A 23,743-nucleotide genomic window follows, 5' to 3' on the forward strand; every position below is an offset into this window, starting at 1 on the left:
AAAACAAAACAAAACAACACATATAATTAATGATAACCCTTGATCCCGCATGAGTGTACCAGTATAAATAATAATTTTGTAGGATGAAGGCCGGTACAGTGGTACACCCTAAAGGACGGCCATGTATGTCAGCCAAGTAGCAATGAAGTTTTAACCTTCAACATTTACAGAATAAGGAAAAAAAAAAAAAAACATGTCAAGATACAAAAGATAACAGCTAATTTGATCCAGGTTCTTCTTGATCATTAGATGCATATGACAGTTGTGAAGTGGAAGGACCAGATTCAGGTTTCTTGAATTGGACCAAGATCATAGTCATATTGTCACATCCTTCACCACCAGAAACGGGTGCTAAACACCTGTCGAAAACCTTCTCACAAACGGCCGAGAGTTTACTTTCCTGTATCATTCATGGCTGCTGCCTTAGTCAAAGCATAGAATCAAATAATCTTTTGTTATAAAATAAACTATAGGAGAATGTTTCAACTTTCAACGTTGTTGTTCGAGGTGGTAGTTATAAACTATACACAACTGTCTGCGCGTTTGACATTTTCTGTTATTTTTCTTATTATTTCAAAAATGACCAGAAAGGTCCTTTTTTGTGGAATAATGAGATGCCTTGCAAAGTTGCAAGTTAAAAACAAGTCAAAGGTAGGGGTATTTAGGTAATTCTGATTATCATTATTGTTGCAGCTACTTTAAAACTAACTAGAAGCAACAATAATAATAATCAATGTCAACACACAAAATCCAAATACCCTATTAGTGATGTGTTAATAGACTTGCGGTTTTTAGTTGTTCGTGAACAAAGTCCACCAGTTGTTGGCTTGACATGCAATCCCTGAATAATAGAAGAATTTGTTGGAGCTCGATGGATCTTGGGATCGAAGGTTTTCGTGAATCGTTGACGTTCGGGATCGAATGGGTCGAACCGGATCCTTTTGGACCGGATTAGATCGATGCCTAGAGTCTAGATTCGACTTGTGTGGGTTTTTGGGACGAGAGAAAACGAGCGGCGGCAGTGAATAGTGTTGGAACCGTCAACTACTCAAATGAACAAGGAAACCCGTATTTATATTCTCAGGGAGACAGTCGGTCGACTGTCTCCAACATCGGTCGATTGATATGACAGTCGGTCGACAGTCATGTTTGCCTCGGTTGATAAGAACTGGGGATTTATATGCACCAACAAACTCCCCCTAAGACCTAGTTCTATCAACATTTCTTCTTAACTCGGACATAAACACCACCAAACTCCATTGAGGATCAACATACTCCCCCTAGGATGTGGTATTACATTCTGATTTACTTGAATACCCTTATGCACCAATAAACTCCCTTATATGGCACATATTTTCTCTACTCGTCTTCTCTCTTCATCTTTATCCTTATCATATTCCAGTGACAATTGCAAGTCGATACAATTATCAAGAAATACAATTTGTTGAACCTTTAAGTAAAATCTCTTTTGATACTCGGAGACTTATACTCAGCAATCTTCAAAGCTCGACAGTCATTAGATTAACCCTAACTTATGACTGTTGTGACTTCAGGTTCTTCAATCTCTTCAAATCTTCTTAGAAGCAGCGGAGTCTTAAGATTTGACAATGTTTGGCCCATAAATAATCAGACGCTTCTGATTATCCCACAATAAGTTCTATTTTCTTCAAAAGCTTCTTAACATTATAATCATCGAGACTATTAATTAAGCAGCTTTATTCCTTTCTATCACGTACGCCATTCCTTCATGTTCATCAGAACTCCCGAAGCTCCAACTTTAACTTCTTCTTTCAGTTAACATGGCTCGTACGTATATCAACTCTGACAAAATGTTGGTCATACAAACATACAGTTCAAACAAACACAGGTTTAACCATTTTGACTCAACATTTTTCACATACATTCAAAATTCAAATCACATTGTTGTAAACGTTCAAAACTCTTGAATTTTCAAACAGCAAAAACACTTATTGCTTTTCAACAAAACTTAACTTCAGTCTGACACGTCAGTTTCATCTCACATGAGTAACCAGAAAATAAATAAGACCGAAAATATTTTTGAATTTTCTAAAATTTATGCTAAAACATACCAAAAATCTTTTTGTTTTGTATAATATGAATGCATGCATGCAACAACTAAGATACATAAAGTAATCTATATGCAGATACAATAAAACACGCAAAAAACTACAACTATCATGCAAAAGCACACATAATCATACAATCAATTAAAATGTTTTTGTATTTTTCAAAATAAATATCAACACACTGAATTTTTTTTTTTTTTAGGATTTTAAAACTTATCACAATAAAAATGCAAATGAAGTACAATTCATGTCAGAAAGTCAATGATCAAGGTTAAGAAAGATCCAAGATTGTATGGCACAAAAACATGTTATTTACAGGAAGCAGTTTCTGTAAGTCATAAACCTAAGGAAGCTAAATTATCAAAATGTATACATGTTCAATTAACATTCAGACAACAGTATGTACACAAAATTTCACAAATAAAAGCAAACAATAACAGAGAAATGATTTTAACATGGTTTCTATTTTCATCAACCTTTTACAGACTTTCCTCTTAGACATTTTGATGATCAAGTTAATTAATTACATTAACATATTGCTATGTTAGATTCAATCATTGACTTAGACATCATTTGAGATCGCACGATTTATTAGGTAGTCAATTGAGCACAAGTCTATTGACGCTTTCCGTTACCACAAGCACATACGATAGGTCTAATTGAACAGGAAGATTCTCATAGTAATTTTTGGAATATCCCTGTCAGCCATTAGCTTCTATCGTAACGTATACTTTTCAATTCATATGATTCTGATGGATCTCATAGTATATTCAATATTCTATCAATCGTGCAATCAACCAACTGCTATCAATCTCATTCCTTCTTTATTATTAAAGTTATTGGAGGAAACGGAATGAAAGACGTAGCTTTCTTAATAAGTAAGTATTCATAATATCTCTCTGAAAATATCTTTCGCTGTCTAGGCCTTAATGGGTACAGTCCCATATCACAGACAATGATAATAAGTCCAATAGAATGGTTTTGTTGAAGTATGAATGATTTAAGTTCTTCTTGGTAATCTTCACACTCATTTGTATTCTTGCAAAGACTTCTCTTCTCGATTTCATCATTATCTTGACCTTGATATTTTCGTCTTCCATGATTTCACTTTTGTTTTCATGATATAATAACTTGATATGCAATGTGCCATTTTTTTTTTTAAACAACACATTGCAGTCTTGACTTTGATTTAGTTCTCGAATTGACTTCCTTGCGATGAAGATCTCTTTTCTTCATTTATGTATCAATTAACTTAAATCATTCATTCATGGACCGTCTGTAATATAGAACCACACTTTTCAACCCGTTCACAGGAAAGACACTCTTATTGAGATAAACTTACTATTTTGGAGTTTAGGTACGATTCAAGAATTAAAGTTTGATAGAAGTCGGTATGCATAGTCAATTAGAACATTTTCAACGCTTATTAATATCTCAATTAGTCGTGAGACTCAATGGTGCAGCAATTTGGAATTTGCTTGGGGATATTCTACATCATGTGTTTCTAGATTATACGTCATGATAGGGGATACCCTCACCTTTTGTTGATTTCCTCAACAATTTTCTTTAAAGTATGCACCTGTGGTAATTAAGTGACTACCCTCAACCGCTGTAAACCTTTCCATGAGTTCCTTATCAAGATATTTACATGATTGTGATTATGATCATCTCATTCTATGATTAAGTCTGTATCTCATTTTCCACATTTAGATCATACAACTCATTTTTATGGTTTTCTAATTATGATGTAGCATTAATTTTTAATTTTCTGAATTTCTGATGTTGATGTTTGCATCATTTCTCCCCCTAAAATACTAAAAACCTAAAATCTTTTTGGCTTTTTGGATTTACAAAAATATAAGAAAATATGCAGAATAGAAAATAAAAATAGCATGCAAATCATAAATAATCTAACATGTAGATGCAAATAATACAGTAAAGAAAACATAAAAAGAGTTGGTTACTCATTTGACGTTTCGTTTCTCGGACGATATCAGATTTTGACACCAAATGACATTATTAAACAAGTTCTACACTGAATTATGTAGAAGTCAATAAAATACGTTTCATTTCGGGTTGCATACTGAAATATATGCAAACCATCAGTCCTGGTCACATACGTGCTAGACCGCTCCATTGTCGATAATCCAGGTACTATCAACAAGGTCAAACAAACATGGCGACCTGCAAAATCTCAAAAATAAAATTAGTTCAAAATGGGAACCCAAGCCCGAATGGCAGTGGGTTTCCCGTCGACACCAACAACCTGTAAATCCACCCATTTTCCCGTGGATCCCAAAGGTGTCACATTACCATTATCACTACTTGAACTACCTCATCCCTCAGACTTAGATTTCCAGACACGACGCTTAGATGGCGACTGTTTATGATAAACCGGTGTTTCATTAACATTAATGGGCGTGGAAATCTTAGCAATTGGAGTAAAAACACGGTTTTTAATATGTGAGGTTGAACGATTTTTGAAAAATTTATTATTCTTCCAATTTGGCCTAGAAGAATTTTCAATAAACGTTTGGTTTAGGTCAACCTTCCTATGTGGTGTACGCACGTAGTTTGGACATTTCCAAGCAACGTGTCCATATTCTCCATAATCAAAACATGTCCTACGGTCTACAAACTTTCTAGGACGATGAGTCACTTTCTCTTTCAAAATAGGTTCCTGATTAACATTTCTCCTATGCGGCGGTACGTATCCAGTTTTCACATTTTGACTCGGGAGAGGTACCTTTGGTAATTCTCCTTCATTAATAAATTTAACAGGATTGGTCACATAACTGTAATCAGGCTTAACCTTTGATTTCGATTTAGACCTAGAGGATTTGGGTTTGGAAGTTTTTCTAAATTCTGACTCAGGTTTTTCAACAGGTTTTTGCACAGGGGTGGGATCCGATGTTGCTAAACCTAGAGTACCAGACTCATCCTCAGAAATCGAATCTTCAACAATTCCATCAACTAACTCATGGGACTTACCTAGATCTTTCTTAACAAGCTTAGGAGTCTCAACCTTCTCAGTCTCTACAGATTTAGCACTTAGGATTTCACTAAGACAAGAGTCAGAAGGCTTATTAATGTACTCATTCTTAAGAGGAGGAGGACATTCATTATAACCTAAACCCTTTTTACCATCATTCTTGTTGTAGACAGTATAGTCAATGACATATGACATTCGCTGCCAAGTGTCATTTCTAGCTTTTTCTGACTCATACTTAATCTTAAACTCTTCCTTTTCTCTCTTAGCACATTCAAGTTGATTTAAGTACATCATTATGGACTTTTGGTCCCCTGAAATTGTAGCTCTTAAATCATGAACTTGATTTTCTAGAGTTTTGATTGTCTCCCTGAATTCCTTTTTATTGTTAAACTGAATTAAATTAGTCTCGTACAGGGATTTCATCTCTAGATAACTCGCCTTAAAAATCTGAAGCTCCCGTTTTAACTCGGGACAGTAAACACAATCTAAGGGGATTCCATTCAGTTTAGAAACTATGCATTCCAGTTTAGCAATCTCACGTTTATGACTAACACAATTATTACATACAAAGGAAGGTTCAACATGTACCTTAGAGCTGCTAGATGCATCTTTCATGAACGTACTATTCTCCTTAGCGCAACTGTCTTCTTCAGATTCTGAATTCAATACTGATTTAGTGATGACCGCATCCTGCTCAACATTATCTGAATCATCAGCAACAGCATTCACAACCGGCTCTTCAACTCTAGCCAGATTTTCAATCTCAGTATCAGCATCAACATGATCACTGGAAGATTTAACCGTATAGCAATCACTAGAATTAACTTCATTCTTAGACCCGGATGAAGACTTATCATTTATCTTAAGATCTTGAAGCATATTTCTTATAGCATATTGTTCTGATATCTTCTCTCTCAACATGGAAATAACTGAATTGAGAGTGAGAACAGTATCTCTAACCCAAGCTCTCTCTTCAAGTTGCTCAATACATGCATTCCATTTCCTTGGCAATCCCTCTTTTAGAACTTTTACAGCCTTATCTTGTGTCACCTCGATTCTACAATTTTTCATCTCGGATATTAAATGACAATATCTCGTTATCGTGTCCTCTAAAGTCTCAGTACTCCGTGCTGCAAATCTTTTCCATTCCCGTTTCAACGTTTGTCCCTTATTTTCCTTCATTTCGTCACACGAGTAAATTGAATAAAACATTGTGATGAATAAAACCGTTTAAATCCTTAAAATCTCACAAAAATCTCACAAAAATCTCGCAAAATATTGAAATTTGGTCCAAATATAAAAAATTATCACTAAGAATATGTGTGTTGGACCAAGGAGCTCAAGTCAAATAACACTTGCTTATCTGTCTTAGAAAAAATTTCTGATTTCTAGTAAACCTTGTGGGCTCATCGAAATTAAAAGAAAGAAATGGAAGTGGGGTCTGCCAAATTTCCACCAAAAAATACATCAATAAAGTATTCAGTCATTTTCTTTATAATTCCACAATTTCATTTAATTTCATCATGTGGTAGCATCCATTCTTTGACTTATGCTATCGTTCTACACAAGGAAAACAAGCATCAAGAGGGTCCCACAGCTATATCATTCAATCACACTTTCCTTATTCTTTCACGTGACCAACCAACTCCACAAAAATTAATTAAGTTGCTCTTTTCTTTCTTTGTTCTATACAATTCCAAACACCAACACAAAAACAATTAAATAATATTTGCTTCTCTGCCTTGCGTGACTCACAGCAACAAGACCAACACGTGTTTACACACAATGTGATCTTACCTCAATTATATCCTCTATTAACATATACTGTACGTAGTATAACTCAATTATATAACCTTCTCAACACTAGAAACCAAAAGTGAGTTTCATGACTTGACTGCACACCAACACTTCACTTAATATTTAATAATCAAATGCTCTACTTCTTTCCTTTGAGTTTGCTTCTCGTATGAAGCTCTCACGCCTCAAAAATCACTAAAATCAATCAATCAATTTTTTTAATTAAATTTCAATCACCTTCTTAATTCAATTGAAATCAAAACACCAAAACTCCTCTCTTGTTCTTTGTTTATATTGCTCGATCAAAAAGAACCAAAAGCTCGTATTTACGTTTTCTTTCCTTGTGATCAGCAAAAACAATTTATTAAATCTACTTCTTGCTTGCTTTTTTTTTTTTTTTTTAAGAACCAACGTCGGTCGATGAAAATAGACAATCGGTCGAGGATTAGACAGTCGGTCGACTGTCTAAGGACAATAGGTCGATAGTCTGGGTGTATTATGTCACTTTGGTATTACTTTATTCAATTGGCCGGTTTATCAAAGTCGGTCGGTTTACTACACAAGTCGGTCGAGGAGTAAGGACAATCGGTCGAAGTAGGTTGACAATGGGTCGACTTAGAACAATTTTATTTGCAGAAAATGGCAGCGACGGGAGGTGGTGGTTCACGGTGGAGGAGATTCAAATGAACGAATTAGAAGTTGTAAACTTGCAGAAAGGTACGTGACACTATTTAGAACACTTTTGCAATTTTAGATTTTCAAAAACAATACTCGATTTGACTTTACAAACCAATGTTTGAACCGGAAAAAACTTTAAAAATCGAATTTCTTTATGACTCAAAAACGAATTCACGCTATGAACGATCGATCCTACAAGCCGTAGCTCTGATACCACTTTGTTGGAGCTCGATGGATCTTGGGATCGAAGGTTTTCGTGAATCGTTGACGTTCGGGATCGAATGGGTCGAACCGGATCCTTTTGGACCGGATTAGATCGATGCCTAGAGTCTAGATTCGACTTGTGTGGGTTTTTGGGACGAGAGAAAACGAGCGGCGGCAGTGAATAGTGTTGGAACCGTCAACAACTCAAATGAACAAGGCAACCCGTATTTATATTCTCAGGGAGACAGTCGGTCGACTGTCTCCAACATCGGTCGATTGATATGACAGTCGGTCGACAGTCATGTTTGCCTCGGTTGATAAGAACTGGGGATTTATATGCACCAACAGAATTTATAAGCGTCGCCTTCGACTAAGTCATTTTGGAAAAACACATCGAGATTGCGATAAAATATGTTTAAAACGGTTCTGCAACGCCAACTTAATCCCATTGAAGACCAAAAGCCCATAGATAGGTACCATACGTGTTGAGAAAAGTGACACCGAATTATAGCAAACCACTAGTAATAATATGAAAACAATAATAAAGGAACACCGAGATTTAACGTGGAAAACCCCAATAGGGTAAAAACCACGGGCAAGGAAAGAAACGTTTCACTAATAAGAATAATAGGAATTACAACTTCTCTCTAATTACAAGGATAATTACTAATGCTTATATCTCTTGCAATTAGGAGACTAAACTCAAACTCTCTATTACACTCTTAGAATATAAGCAGAAGAATGTGTTTTGGGATGATTTGAATGCTTGCTTATGGCTCTATTTATAGTAGTAAGAATTAGGATTTGGTGAGAGTTAGGCAAGTTAGGTAATGAAAAGTCTTACCTACAACTCACCAACAACCATCCACTTATTTCACCAACTACATCCACCAACAACCAATTTTATTATTATTTCAACAATCTCCCACTTGAAGATTTGATTTAAGACTCAATCAATCTTCACACGATAATCCTTCCTTGCCAATGATGTTCTTTACGTTTCTGCTAGGCCGCATGAGGAACGGCACCAAATAAACTTGTCACGATTGATTGACTTTGTTAGAAAATCGGCCACATTGTCGTCAGTATGAATTTTCTGCATATCCACGGTTCCTTCTTCCACTTTCTCACGAACGAAGTGATACTGAACTCGTATATGCTTTGTCTTTGAATGAAATGCCGGATTCCTTGCAAGATGCAAGGCACTCTGGTTGTCACAGAATAGAGTGATATTCTCTTGTTTGTGCCCGAGTTCCTCCAACAACATTTTCAACCATACTGCCTCTTTAGTAGCTTGAGTAGCTGCTACATATTCTACCTCTGTTGTTGACGTCGCCACAACTGACTGCAGTTTTGAAACCCAGCTTACTATTCCACCACAAAGTGTGAAAACATATGCAGTGGTAGATTTACTTTTATCGATATCACCTGCATAATCTGAATCAACATACCCTTTGACAATAAATTTCGGTTCCCCATAACATAATGCAACATCTAAGGTTCCCTTGATGTATTTAAGGATCCTCTTTACCGCATTCCAATGCTCTTTACCAGGATTCGCCATGTACCGACTAACTACTCCCACTGCATGTGCAATGTCTGGTCTTGTACATATCATTGCGAACATTAAACTTCCCACTGCTGATGCATACGGTACTCGAGACATCTCCTTCCTCTCGTCTTCACTGCTAGGACACATAACGGAGGATAACTTGAGATTAGTAGGAAGTGGGGTTGAGATTGACTTACTATCTTGCATATTGAAACGCTCTAAGATTTTCCTCAAATAATTCTTTTGAGAAAGCCATATCTTCCTATTATCTCTGTCTCGGTGAATTTGCATCCCTAGAATCTTGTTTGCGGCACCCAAGTCTTTCATTTCAAACTCCCTAGCCAATTGAGCCTTCAGCTTATTAATACGATCTTTGTTGGGGCCTGCAACCAACATGTCGTCTACATATAACAGCAAAATGACAAAATCATTGTCCCCAAACCTCTTGAAATATGCACAAGGGTCTGCATAAAGTCTGTTATATTCAAGGCTCATTATGAAAGAATCAAATCTCTTGTACCAACATCTCGGCGCCTGTTTGAGACCATACAGAGATTTCTTTAACCTGCAAACCAAGTTCTTTTTTCCTTGTAGTTCAAAACCTTATGGTTGAAGCATATAAATTTCTTCTTCAAGATTTCCATGAAGAAATGTATTTTTCACATCTAGCTGCTCTAGATGCAAATCAAATGTAGCACACATCGCTAGAACTACTCGAATTGTTGTAAGTCGAACCACAGGAGAAAATATTTCATTAAAGTCTGTACCTTTTTTCTGAGCATATCCTTTAACCACCAGTCTTGCACGATACCGCTCCACTTGATCATCGCCATTTCGCTTGATCTTATACACCCATTTATTTCCAATAGGTTTTCTACCTTTCGGCAATGGCACAAGTTCCCATGTTTTATTTTTATGAAGAGCTTCAATTTCTTCCTGCATAGCCGTCATACACTGAGATGCATCTGAATGATTTAGTGCCTCGCGAAGAGTTGTTGGCTCTCCTTCCTCTGTTAGAAGACAATATGCAACATTGCTTTCCATAATATAATCTGAGTGCCACCCTGGACGTTTCCTTTCCCGATTAGAAATACGAGTCACTGGAGCTTCATCAACGACTACTTGATTTTCATCGTGCTCTGGTACTGCTTCAGAAGAATCTTTATGAAATTCATTACCCACCTGTATCGGTATAGTTTCTTTTGAAGTGCTAACATCTTCAAGATCTTTGTCTTCTGTAAAGACAACATCTCTGCTGATGACTACTTTGTGGGCAGTGGGGTCCCACAAGCGATACCCCTTAACTCCATCAGCATACCCCAAGAACAAACACTTTCTGGACTTCGGATCCAACTTTGTCGTTTCTTGAGAATTGTACATTGCGTACACAGGACTTCCAAATACATGAAGGTCAGAATAATTAACTGGTTTTTCAGTCCACATTTCCATCGGCGATTTCAAATCAATTGCAGTTGATGGTGACCGATTTATCACGTAACAGGCAGTACTTACTGCTTCTGCCCAGAATGATTTTTCCAAGCTTGCAGTTGCCAACATCGCCCTTGTTCTATCTAACAAGGTTCTGTTCATCCGCTCTGCCACTCCGTTTTGTTGAGGAGTGTATGCTGTTGTGAACTGCCTTTTGATACCTTCTTGTTTGCAAAACTTATCAAATTCATCACCAGTGTATTCTCCTCCATTATCTGTCCTCAAACACTTGATCTTTTTACCAGATTCAAGTTCAACCCGCGCTTTGTAAACTTTGAAAACTTCAAACACATCCGCCTTCCTCTTGATTGGGTACACCCAACATCTCCTAGTGTAATCATCAATAAATGATACAAAATACTTTGCTTCTCCTAGGGATTGAACTGGTGCTTGTCACACATCAGAGTGAACCAATTCTAGAACCAATTTACTTCTAGAATTTGATGTGTTAAACTTCAGGCGATGTTGCTTGCTGATTACACAATGCTCACAGAAAGGTAGCGATACCTTTGTAAGACCAGGAATAAGATTTCTTTCAACAAGAATCTTCATACCTTGCTCAGACATGTGTCCAAGCTTTTGATGCCATGTCATAGCAACTTTATCACTTGAACTATTCGAAGCAACAGATGCTTCCGATTCCTGTACCGTCTCGCCTTTCAGAATGTATAAATTAGCACCCACCTTTTCTCCTTTTATAAGTACAACCGCGCCTTTCTTGATTATCATGATCTTCTCATGTATCACCATTTTACAACCAAGATCATCCAATTGTCCTAAAGACAATAAGTTCTTCTTCAAACCCTCCACGTGTCGTACACCTTGAATAGTACGAACTGTACCATCGTGCATCTTCAGAATGATATCTCCAATTCCAATGATCTTTAGTTCATGATCATTGCAACTGTATACAGATCCTCCTGAGATACGTTCATATTGTTTGAACCATTCTCTTCTAGGGGTCATGTGAAAAGTAGCTCCCGAGTCAAATAACCAGACATCAACAAATGTCTTTCTGCCTTCATTTGCTACCACTGCTTCACTAACCAAAGCAGTCCCATCATCTGAAGTGCTTACAATATTTCCTTGAGGATTTGAGTTATTTAAACTCCGACAATCCTTCTTCAGGTGACCTTTCTTGCCACAATTGTAGCATGTATAGGTCTTCTTCTTTTTAGACTTCGGTTTACCATGATTGTGACTCCCACTTGGGCCACGTTCCGTTGATCTACCTCCTGACATCACTGTAGTGACCCGAACTTTTCCATGTTTATATATATTAATTGAGATTGATATTTACATGATTAAATGTTTCCAACATGTTAAGCAATCAAACTTGTTAAGACTTGATTAATTGAAATATGTTTCATATAGACAATTGACCACCCAAGTTGACCGGTGATTCACGAACGTTAAAACTTGTAAAAACTATATGATGACATATATATGGATATATATATAGTTAACATGATGATAAGTAAACATATCATTAAGTATATTAACAATGAACTACATATGTAAAAACAAGACTACTAACTTAATGATTTTTAAACGAGACATATATGTAACGATTATCGTTGTAAAGACATTTAATGTATATATATCATATTAAGAGATATTCATACATGATAATATCATGATAATATAATAATTTAAAATCTCATTTGATATTATAAACATTGGGTTAACAACATTTAACAAGATCGTTAACCTAAAGGTTTCAAAACAACACTTACATGTAACGACTAACGATGACTTAACGACTCAGTTAAAATGTATATACATGTAGTGTTTTAATATGTATTTATACACTTTTGAAAGACTTCGATACACTTATCAAAATACTTCTACTTAACAAAAATGCTTACAATTACATCCTCGTTCAGTTTCATCAACAATTCTACTCGTATGCACCCGTATTCGTACTCGTACAATACACAGCTTTTAGATGTATGTACTATTGGTATATACACTCCAATGATCAGCTCTTAGCAGCCCATGTGAGTCACCTAACACATGTGGGAACCATCATTTGGCAACTAGCATGAAATATCTCATAAAATTACAAAAATATGAGTAATCATTCATGACTTATTTACATGAAAACAAAATTACATATCCTTTATATCTAATCCATACACCAACGACCAAAAACACCTACAAACACTTTCATTCTTCAATTTTCTTCATCTAATTGATCTCTCTCAAGTTCTATCTTCAAGTTCTAAGTGTTCTTCATAAATTCTACAAGTTCTAGTTACATAAAATCAAGAATACTTTCAAGTTTGCTAGCTCACTTCCAATCTTGTAAGGTGATCATCCAACCTCAAGAAATCTTTGTTTCTTACAGTAGGTTATCATTCTAATACAAGGTAATAATCATATTCAAACTTTGGTTCAATTTCTATAACTATAACAATCTTATTTCAAGTGATGATCTTACTTGAACTTGTTTTCGTGTAATGATTCTGCTTCAAGAACTTCGAGCCATCCAAGGATCCGTTGAAGCTAGATCCATTTTTCTCTTTTCCAGTAGGTTTATCCAAGGAACTTAAGGTAGTAATGATGTTCATAACATCATTCGATTCATACATATAAAGCTATCTTATTCGAAGGTTTAAACTTGTAATCACTAGAACATAGTTTAGTTAATTCTAAACTTGTTCGCAAACAAAAGTTAATCCTTCTAACTTGACTTTTAAAATCAACTAAACACATGTTCTATATCTATATGATATGCTAACTTAATGATTTAAAACCTGAAAACATGAAAAACACCGTAAAACCGGATTTACGCCGTCGTAGTAACACCGCGGGCTGTTTTGGGTTAGTTAATTAAAAACTATGATAAACTTTGATTTAAAAGTTGTTATTCTGAGAAAATGATTTTTATTATGAACATGAAACTATATCCAAAAATTATGGTTAAACTCAAAGTGGAAGTATGTTTTCTAAAATGGTCATCTAGACGTCGTTCTTTCGACTGAAATGACTACCTTTACAAAAACGACTTGTAACTTATTTTTCCAACTATAAACCTATACTTTTTCTGTTTAGATTCATAAAATAGAGTTCAATATGAAATCATAGCAATTTGATTCACTCAAAACGGATTTAAAATGAAGAAGTTATGGGTAAAACAAGATTGGATAATTTTTCTCATTTTAGCTACGTGAAAATTGGTAACAAATCTATTCCAACCATAACTTAATCAACTTGTATTGTATATTATGTAATCTTGAGATACCATAGACACGTATACAATGTTTCGACCTATCATGTCGACACATCTATATATATTTCGGAACAACCATAGACACTCTATATGTGAATGTTGGAGTTAGCTATACAGGGTTGAGGTTGATTCCAAAATATATATAGTTTGAGTTGTGATCAATACTGAGATACGTATACACTGGGTCGTGGATTGATTCAAGATAATATTTATCGATTTATTTCTGTACATCTAACTGTGGACAACTAGTGGTAGGTTACTAACGAGGACAGCTGACTTAATAAACTTAAAACATCAAAATATATTAAAAGTGTTGTAAATATATTTTAAACATACTTTGATATATATGTATATATTGTTATAGGTTCGTGAATCAACCAGTGGCCAAGTCTTACTTCCCGACGAAGTAAAAATCTGTGAAAGTGAGTTATAGTCCCACTTTTAAAATCTAATATTTTTGGGATGAGAATACATGCAGGTTTTATAAATGATTTACGAAATAGACACAAGTACGTGAAACTACATTCTATGGTTGAATTATCGAAATCGAATATGCCCCTTTTTATTAAGTCTGGTAATCTAAGAATTAGGGAACAGACACCCTAATTGACGCGAATCCTAAAGATAGATCTATTGGGCCTAACAAACCCCATCCAAAGTACCGGATGCTTTAGTACTTCGAAATTTATATCATATCCGAAGGGTGTCCCGGAATGATGGGGATATTCTTATATATGCATCTTGTTAATGTCGGTTACCAGGTGTTCACCATATGAATGATTTTTATCTCTATGTATGGGGTGTGTATTGAAATATGAAATCTTGTGGTCTATTATTATGATTTGATATATATATAGGTTAAACCTATAACTCACCAACATTTTTGTTGACGTTTTAAGCATGTTTATTCTCAGGTGATTATTAAGAGCTTCCGCTGTCGCATACTTAAATAAGGACGAGATTTGGAGTCCATGCTTGTATGATATTATGTAAAAACTGCATTCAAGAAACTTATTTTGTTGTAACATATTTGTATTGTAAACCATTATGTAATGGTCGTGTGTAAACAGGATATTTTAAATTATCATTATTTGATAATCTACGTAAAGCTTTTTAAACCTTTATTGATGAAATAAAGGTTATGGTTTGTTTTAAAATGAATGCAGTCTTTGAAAAACGTCTCATATAGAGGTCAAAACCTCGCAACGAAATCAATTAATATGGAACGTTTTTAATCAATAAGAACGGGACATTTCAGTTGGTATCCGAGCGTTGGTCTTAGAGAACCAGAATTTTGCATTAGTGTGTCTTATCGAGTTTGTTAGGATGCATTAGTGAGTCTGGACTTCGACCGTGTTTACTTGAAAAATGATTGCTTAACAAATTTTGTTGGAAACTATATATTTTTAACATGTGAATATTATGTGATATATTAATCTCTTAACGCGTTTGATATTATGTGATAGATGTCTACCTCTAGAACAAGTCCCATTGACTCACCTAATAATAATGAAGAGTCAAATATAAATTGGAATGATTTGTGGACTGATTCATAAGTTCCCGAAGAGGAACCGGAAGAAGAGTCGGAACCGGAAGAAGAATCGGAACCGGAAGAAGAATCGGAACCAGATGAAGAAATAGAACCGGTGGGGGAAATAATAAAACGGTTAAGTAAAAGAAAATCCTCAACCAACCGACCAAGGTTAATTATGGTCAATGGTGTTTCCGCCAAGGAAGCAAAATATTGGGAGGATTACCAATTCTCCGATGAATCGGATTCCGACGAGAATTCCGATGATGTTATAGAAATTACCCCAATTGAATTTAAAAAGGCAAAAGAAAATAATAAGGGAAAGGGCATAAAAATAGAGAAATCTAATTCCAACCCCGATGAACTTTATATGTATCGTCAACCCCCGAAGTCCTTAAGTTGTAACAATGACCCGGGAACCTCTAAACCACCAGGTTTTTCTAAACCAATGTGGAAAACGACGGATCGTATTAGGGAAACATCATATATCCCTAGAAACTTGGCAAAATGAACCAAAACCGAAGAAGAAGAAACAAGCGAGTCAGAATAAGATAGTTGTATTCGTGTGGTGTAATATATGTAATATAGTGTGCTTATGCTTTATGATATATGTAAAAATTGCTTGTATTAATAAGTATTTTTTTTTATGAATCTAACTCTTGTCTATTTTACAGTATAAAAATACAAAATGGATAGACAACCCAATATTTTAAGAGACCTACCCGGAGACATGATTGATGAAATCTTGTCTAGAGTCGGTCAGAATTCTTCGGCACAACTATTTAAGGCGAGATCAGTTTGTAAGACATTCGAAGAACGTTCCAAGAATACCTTGGTTTATAAAAGGCTTTCGTTCGAAAGATGGGGGATATCACATTGAGAAATCCATAAGTTACGATGTGTTTACTTTGACGCATTTATTGCGGGGAACCCAAATGCTATTTTACGCAATGGGTTAAGAAATTATTTTGACTCAATATATCCGAATATTGGACTTCGTGATTTAGAAAAAGCGGCTTACATGCAACATAAAGAAGCATGTTATGCTTACGGATTAGTAATGTTCGCTTCTCACCAAAGTGAGAACAAGAACATCGGGCTACAACTATTAAACAAAACGTTCCCACAAGTGACGGAGTCGGTAATTGGGGTAAGAAATGAGGTTTTTAGATTGTTACGGGACTGTTGGACATTACGTAACCCTCGTCCCTTTGACGATGTTACAACACACTGTCTTATCAACGGCCATAACGGTTATGTTCCACAAGACCAAGGATGGGAAGTAATCCTAGTAAAACCAGAATGCATGACTTGTTTCTGGACGTATGAATTACGTGTCTTTATTGCCTTTGCTGAACGACTTGTGTACTAGCTAGAATTATCTTCACAACCATCTTGTATCAAATTTATTGTGTGCTATATTTCATGCTATATGTAAAATAAGCGGTATTGTAAGTTTGTAAAATATTGTGTAAAAGTTTGAACGCGAAATATTATTATAATCAGTTTTTTCATATAGAATTGTAGTAGTTGAATTGTATATTAGCTACTAAGTATGAACTTAACGGGTAGGTACTACCCGAATTTAAACTTATAAAACGCTAATATGAAGAAAAAGCTTTTATAAATGAGTTCATATTATGCTACGAAATACTATTAACTACTCTTAATATTCTGTATGATTAACTTGTTCCATTTGACTATTTTGAAGGAAATGGCACCGACTACTCGACACACCATGAATATGAACGAAGAGGAATTCCGTACTTTTCTAGCTTCAAACATAGCCGCAGTACAGGCTGCGCTACATACCAACAATAACCTTGGATCTAGCAGTACAGGAAATTGTGTAGGATGCACCTACAAAGAATTCACTGCCTGCAAACCTTTAGAATTTGATGGAACCGAAGGACCGATCGGATTGAAACGGTGGACCGAGAAGGTCGAATCGGTGTTTGCCATAAGTAAGTGTACTGAAGAGGACAAAGTGAAGTACGCTACGCATACCTTCACAGGTTCTGCGTTAACATGGTGGAATACCTATCTAGAGCAAGTGGGACAAGCCGATGCGTACGCACTACCGTGGTCAGCATTCAAGCACTTGATGAACGAGAAGTACCGTCCCAGAACCGAGGTCAATAAGCTCAAGACAGAACTTAGAGGGTTACGAACCCAAGGATTTGATATTACCAAGTACGAAAGACGATTCACAGAATTGTGCCTATTGTGTCCGGGAGCATTCGAAGATGAGGAAGAGAAGATCGACGCGTTTGTGAAAGGATTACCGGAAAGAATCCAAGAAGATATAAGTTCACACGAGCCCGCCTCCATACAACAGGCATGTAGAATGGCTCATAAACAAGTGAACTAGATTGAAGAAAGAATTAAAGAACAGACTGCTGAAGAGGCCAATGTGAAGCAAGTCAAAAGAAAATGGGAGGAAAACGGTGATAAGAATCACCAATACAACAACAACAGCAATTACAACAATAATCGCAACAATTATCCCAACAATCGCAACATCAATCGCAACTACAACAAACGGCCCAACAACAACAACAACAACAACAGCAACAACAGCAACTACAACAATCATCCCAACAACAATAATAACCGCAACAACAACAATCAGAAGCAACTATGCCAAAGGTGTGAAAAGTATCACTCGGGGTTCTGCACTAAATTTTGCAACAAGTGTAAAAGAAATGGTCATAGCGCGGCGAAGTGTGAGGTCTACGGACCAGGGGTTAATAGAACGAAAGGAACAAATGGTGTCGGAACGAGTAATGGCGGAGCAAGTAGTGTCGGAGCAAGTTATGCCAATGTAGTTTGTTATAAATGTGAAAAACCGGGCCACATTATTAGAAATTGCCCGAACCAGGAGAACACGAATGGACAAGGCCGCGGAAGAGTTTTCAATATTAATGCGGCAGAGGCACAAGAAGACCCGGAGCTTGTTACGGGTACGTTTCTTATTGACAATAAATCTGCTTATGTTTTATTTGATTCGGGTGCGGATAGAAGCTATATGAGTAGAGATTTTTGTGCTAAATTAAGTTGTCCATTGACGCCTTTGGATAGTAAATTTTTACTCGAATTAGCAAATGGTAAATTAATTTCAACAGATAATATATGTCGGAATCGAGAAATTAAACTGGTTAGCGAAACATTTAAGATTGATTTGATACCAGTAGAGTTAGGGAGTTTTGATGTGATAATCGGTATGGACTGGTTGAAAGAAGTGAAAGCAGAGATCGTTTGTTACAAAAATGCAATTCGCATTATACGAGAAAAAGGAAAACCCTTAATGGTGTACGGAGAAAAGGGCAACACGAAGCTACATCTTATTAGTAATTTGAAGGCACAAAAACTAATAAGAAAAGGTTGCTATGCTGTTTTAGCACACTTCGAGAAAGTACAAACTGAAGAAAAGAGCATCAATGATCTTCCCATTGCAAAAGAATTTTCCGATGTATTTCCGAAAGAATTACCGGGATTACCCCCACATCGATCCGTTGAATTTCAAATAGATCTTGTACCAGGAGCTGCACCAATAGCTCGTGCTCCTTACAGACTCGCACCCAGCGAGATGAAAGAACTGCAAAGCCAATTACAAGAACTTTTAGAGCGTGGTTTCATTCGACCAAGCACATCACCGTGGGGAGCTCCTGTTTTGTTTGTCAAGAAGAAAGATGGTACATTCAGGTTGTGTATCGACTACCGAGAGTTGAACAAACTTACCATCAAGAACCGCTACCCACTACCGAGAATCGACGACTTATTTGATCAACTACAAGGCTCGTCTATTTATTCAAAGATTGACTTACGTTCCGGGTATCATCAAATGCGGGTGAAAGAAGATGATATTCCAAAGACTACTTTCAGAACACGTTACGGTCATTACGAGTTTATGGTCATGCCGTTTGGTTTAACTAATGCACCAGCTGTGTTCATGGACCTTATGAACCGAGTGTGTGGACCATACCTTGACAAGTTTGTCATTGTTTTCATTGATGACATACTTATTTACTCAAAGAATGACCAAGAACACGGTGAACATTTGAGAAAGTTGTTAGAAGTATTGAGGAAGGAAGAATTGTACGCTAAGTTTTCAAAGTGTGCATTTTGGTTGGAAGAAGTTCAATTCCTCGGTCACATAGTGAACAAAGAAGGTATTAAGGTGGATCCGGCAAAGATAGAAACTGTTGAAAAGTGAGAAACCCCGAAAACTCCGAAACACATACGCCAGTTTTTAGGACTAGCTGGTTACTACAGAAGGTTCATCCAAGACTTTTCCAGAATAGCAAAACCCTTGACTGCATTAACGCATAAAGGGAAGAAATTTGAATGGAATGATGAACAAGAGAAAGCGTTTCAGTTATTGAAGAAAAAGCTAACTACGGCACCTATATTGTCATTGCCTGAAGGGAATGATGATTTTGTGATTTATTGTGACGCATCAAAGCAAGGTCTCGGTTGTGTATTAATGCAACGAACGAAGGTGATTGCTTATGCGTCTAGACAATTGAAGATTCACGAACAAAATTATACAACGCATGATTTGGAATTAGGCGCGGTTGTTTTTGCATTAAAGACTTGGAGGCACTACTTATATGGGGTCAAAAGTATTATATATACCGACCACAAAAGTCTTCAACACATATTTAATCAGAAACAACTGAATATGAGGCAGCGTAGGTGGATTGAATTGTTGAATGATTACGACTTTGAGATTCGTTACCACCCGGGGAAGGCAAATGTGGTAGCCGACGCCTTGAGCAGAAAGGACAGAGAACACATTCGAGTAAAATCTATGAATATAATGATTCACACTAACCTTACTACTCAAATAAAGGAGGCGCAACAAGGAGTTTTAAAAGAGGGAAATTTAAAGGATGAAATACCCAAAGGATCGGAGAAGCATCTTAATATTCGGGAAGACGGAACCCGGTATAGGGCTGAAAGGATTTGGGTACCAAAAGTTGGAGATATGAGAGAAATGGTACTTAGAGAAGCTCATAAAACCAGATACTCAATACATCCTGGAACGGGGAAGATGTACAAGGATCTCAAGAAACATTTTTGGTGGCCGGGTATGAAAGCCGATGTTGCTAAATATGTAGGAGAATGTTTGACGTGTTCTAAGGTCAAAGCTGAGCATCAGAAACCATCAGGTCTACTTCAACAACCCGAAATCCCGGAATGGAAATGGGAAAACATTACCATGGATTTCATCACTAAATTGCCAAGGACTGCAAGTGGTTTTGTTACTATTTGGGTAATAGTTGATCGTCTCACCAAATCAGCACACTTCCTGCCAATAAGAGAAGATGACAAGATGGAGAAGTTAGCACGACTGTATTTGAAGGAAGTCGTCTCCAGACATGGAATACCAATCTCTATTATCTCTGATAGGGATGGTAGATTTATTTCAAGATTCTGGCAGACATTACAGCAAGCATTAGGAACTCGTCTACACATGAGTACTGCCTATCATCCACAAACTGATGGGCAGAGCGAAAGGACTATACAAACGCTTGAAGACATGCTACGAGCATGTGTTATTGATTTCGGAAACAGTTGGGATTGATGTTAAAGCTAAGGGGTATAAAATACTATTAAATTTTATTAGAAAACACTATTTAATACGATACAATTTTACACAAGATATTTATTTATTTATAGAATGGATATACTTAAACCTTGCTACAACACTTATAGGCAGTGTACCTAATCGTACAGTAGTGTAGTTTTTAGTAAGTCCGGTTCGTTCCACAGGGAAATCTTTAAACAAAGTTCAACGCTATATTAGTTTACTTTTATAAAAATACAAATATATATATAAGTAATATTATTATTATATAAAGGGGGGTTTTTACCGTTTAATGACCGGTTTGTCGATTTTAAAACTTTAGTCGCAGTTAAAACCTAATGTAAAATATAAAATAAATACAAGACTTAAATTAAAGCATAAAGTAAATAACGATAATGAAATTGCGATAATTAAAAAGTACGATAATTAAAAGTGCGATTAAATAACAATAAATAAAAGTGCGATAATTAGAAGTGCAATTAAATATAAAATAAAGGAAATTAAATATGAAATAAAAGAATTATGCTTATTTAAACTTCCGTAATCATGATGTTTGACGTGTTGATTTTAGTTTTATGCCCATGGGTTAATTGTCCTTTGTCCTGGATTATTCAATATGTCCATCTGGTTTTTGTCCATAACAGTCCATCAGTCATAAATATAAAGTGCGAGTGTCCTCGTCAAATTATTATTATACCCGAAGTTAAATATTCCAACTAATTGGGGATTCGAATTGTAACAAGGTTTTAATACTTTGTTTAATGAATACACCAGGTTATCGACTGCGTGTAAACCAAGGTTTTACTACTTTGTTAACAATTACACCAATTACCCTTGAATGTAATTTCACCCCTGTTTTAATTATTCTAGTGGCTATTAATCCATTCCCGTGTCTGGTTAAATGAACGATTATTCGTACATATAAATACCCCGCCCATCGTGTCCGATCGAGTGTATATGGTAATTTATAGGGACGCTCAATTGTAAATCTTTATATTAACATTAACAAACTTTCATTTAGTTAAACAAATATAAAGCCCATTAATAGCCCATAGTCTAGTTTCCACAAGTGTCGTTCTTTTGTCCAAACCCCAATTATGGTACAAAGCCCAATTACCCAATTTTAGTAATTAGCCCAACATCATGATTACTTCGTTTTAAATAAGCATAATAATAACTTAGCTACGAGACATTAATGTAAAAAGGTTGAACATAACTTACAATGATTAAAAAATAGCGTAGCGTTACACGGACAGAATTTCGACTTACACCCTTACAACATTCGCTAACATACCCTTATTATTAGGATTTAAAATTAAAATTAAAATTAAAATATAAATTATATATATATATTACGTATATATTGAGAGAGAGATAGAAAAAGATTATCAAATTTGATCAGAATTCGGTTTGCTTTATAGCCAGAGTTGAATTTTGGGGCTCCGCGACTCGCGGAAAAATGCTCTTCAAACTCCGCGAGTCGCGGAGATAGTATTTACAGCTCAGTCCTTGGAGTTTTCTCTGCCGACGGTTTTTAATATATATATATAATATATATATAATTAATATAATTAATTATATATTATATTATATTTATATACATAGTTAACTTGTAATTTTTAGTCCGTTGCGTCGAGCGTTAAGAGTTGACTCTGGTCCCGGTTCCGGATTTTCGAACGTCCTCGCGTACAATTTAATATTTTGTACTTTGTGTTTTGAATCTTGTACTTTTGTAATTTCGAGACGTTTCTTATCAATAATTGGAACCTCTTTGATTGTCTTTTGTTCTTTTGAGCTTTTTGGTCGTTTGCGTCTTCAAATCGTCGAATCTGTCTTTGGTCTTCACCTTTTATTATTTAAACGAATATCACTTGTAAATAGAACAATTGCAACTAAAAGCTTGTCTTTCTTGAGGAATAATGCTATGAAATATATGTTCGTTTTTAGCATTATCAAATATTCCCACACTTGAGCGTTGCTTGTCCTCAAGCAATATCGTCTTGAAATACTAGAATCACTTCTTTATTCTTCACACTTTGTACATCAGTGATTTCTATACGGCGGTATAAACAATGGTAGTAACGATATGGTTTACAGTCCCACATGACTATAAAAATTTAGATCCATTAAGGAAATTGGATCTTTATGAAAACATTTGATCTTTTGAAATCTAGTTTTTACCCTAGATAAGTTTTCCGGAATAACCCTTTACCGGTGTTTGCAAAATATTTTTGTGGGTTTGGTGGGTTTCAGATTTGAAAATTTTAGCTCAAAACTTGCGGTTTTGTGTCACCCACTTGCTAACCTTGTATTTGGAAAGCAACACGTCCAGTTTACTTGTCCCGTATATTACCTTTCGGTAAACTACCGTCCGGTTGTAAAGGAAAGCGTTGAACAAGCAACTGTTAAGGCAATGTCCCGTGACATGCTTTTGATTATGGTCTATAACGTGTCGGACGCAATTACTATCCTTGGTAGGAGCAATAGTAAAGCTCATCCTTATAATTTTTCGGTATGGCACAAGGTCCTGTCTTTGACCACTATGCAACCACCGTTCTTACGGTTGACACCCGATTTAGTTCAGGT

At 35.9% G+C, this 23,743-nt stretch overlaps 1 pseudogene; it reads right to left on the minus strand.

Annotated features, from left to right (window-relative positions):
* Nucleotides 1-217: 217 nt before the first annotated feature.
* LOC139847707 (probable protein phosphatase 2C 60) overlaps nucleotides 218-23,743 on the minus strand; it is a 46,471-nt pseudogene continuing 22,945 nt past the window's right edge.

This window comes from Rutidosis leptorrhynchoides, chromosome 5, assembly GCF_046630445.1.
Source record: "Rutidosis leptorrhynchoides isolate AG116_Rl617_1_P2 chromosome 5, CSIRO_AGI_Rlap_v1, whole genome shotgun sequence".
In the NCBI taxonomy this organism is placed as follows: Eukaryota; Viridiplantae; Streptophyta; class Magnoliopsida; order Asterales; family Asteraceae; genus Rutidosis; species Rutidosis leptorrhynchoides.